The sequence below is a fragment of the Limulus polyphemus genome, unplaced genomic scaffold, assembly GCF_000517525.1.
Source record: "Limulus polyphemus unplaced genomic scaffold, Limulus_polyphemus-2.1.2 Scaffold118, whole genome shotgun sequence".
NCBI classification, from domain to species: Eukaryota; Metazoa; Arthropoda; class Merostomata; order Xiphosura; family Limulidae; genus Limulus; species Limulus polyphemus.
Window position 1 is genome coordinate 754,745 of NW_013665728.1, and position 1,773 is coordinate 756,517.

Below are 1,773 nucleotides of genomic sequence, written 5' to 3' on the forward strand. Positions count from 1 at the left end.
ACTCAACATCATGAAAATTAAACCTTATTTGTTTGTTTGTTTGTTTGTCGTTAAGCACAACGCTACACAATGAGTTATCTGTGCTATTTTAACCTCGGGTACCGAAACCTGGTTTTTAGCGTTATAAGCTTTGAGACTGATTCACTGGGGGCACGAGAGAAGTATAGCACAATCAATCAATAACTTGTTTCAATTATTACCTAAAACCCTCTTTAAACCAATATTACCGAAACATCGTCAAACTAATTGACGAAAATGTCGTTAACTTAGAGAAAAAAGTTAATTATTGACTTTTCCACAAATCGCGTGAACTGATACTTCTTAAAGACGAACAAATTTTGAGAAAAATAACACACTATCAAGTTTCAGTAAGAAACAAGTTGTTTTCATTTTCTTCGACTGAGAATTATCAAAAAAAAAATGTAAGTAAAGGTTTCAACTTTGAGATTATTCTCAAGCAAATTCCTAAAATAGAAATATAAAACTTTCCACTTTCCAAATAATCATCCTACCTTAAATCTATATCAGGATTTCTCTACAAAAGTCACTTAACTCATTTATCAACCACGTGTGTTAATATCAAATTTTAAACCAGAAAATTTTATAGCTTTACAATCCCTAAAAATGATCAAGATATTGTTCTATTAAAATCCGATAAAGATAATTCTGTTGTTGTCGAGGGTTGCTGGAAATTTCTCAATGAAATGAAGGCTATTTTAACTTTGTGAAACTAGATACTGATTTAACGTCCAAAAGAGAACGCAAACTAAAATTTTGTTTGCTACAATAGAATAGACGTGACAAACATTCCAATATTTTTCTTAATTTCTTGCTTCTTACAATCCGCAGATTCTAATATACCATAAATATGACGTCTCAAAAAAAATACATAAACCAAATGCGCTTTTACGTCCTATGGTTTCTACTTATAATACTTGCATCTATAATCTCGAAAAATCCCTGATATCAGTAAAGCTTCTTTTCGTCAAAAACTTTATGGTCAGTTTTGACACAAACAATCTTGTCACGCAAAATCCTGTTGAAGAAGCAATTCACTGTGATCTGGAATGTTTTGTTTCAAAACTACTCAAACTCCAAGTTTTTGCTAGGTGTTTCTATCGTCAAAGAATATTTCGCTTTTCTGGTTCTTGTAGAAATTTTCTATTTCCGAATGTTTACTATAATCAGGTCGAAGGTCTGAGCTTGGGAAATTGTTTCATCTGCTTTAGCTAATTTTGTTCATGGTATAAATCAAAGAAACTCCAATTTCCACTTCAATTCAACTTTCTGGATCCGTTATTTAAATGATATTTTTACGGCCTTTAAAGAATATGATTATATTGATAGTTTTCTTTCAAATTTGAATTCACATCAACATCAAGTTTACAGTTGAAAATTGATTCGATTGGAAAACATATTTTTCATATGTGATTTTAAAAATAAGGCAAAAAATAAGTTTCTAAAAACATAATTACTTGTTTTATCCCTAAATAAAACTTAATTTTCGTATTAAAAGTTCTTCCTTTAATTTAATTTCTGATAGTGTTTCAATCAATCAAAAGAGCAAAATCAACATTATGGTGTAAAGTTTCTGATAGGATAAATACTCGGTATTTAGTGGTGAATACATAATATAGTATGAGAAGCTAAATACTCGGTATTTAGTGGTGAAGACATAATATAGTATGAGAAGCTAAATACTCGGTATTTAGTGGTGAATACATAATATAGTATGAGAAGCTAAATACTCGGTATTTAGTGGTGAATACATAA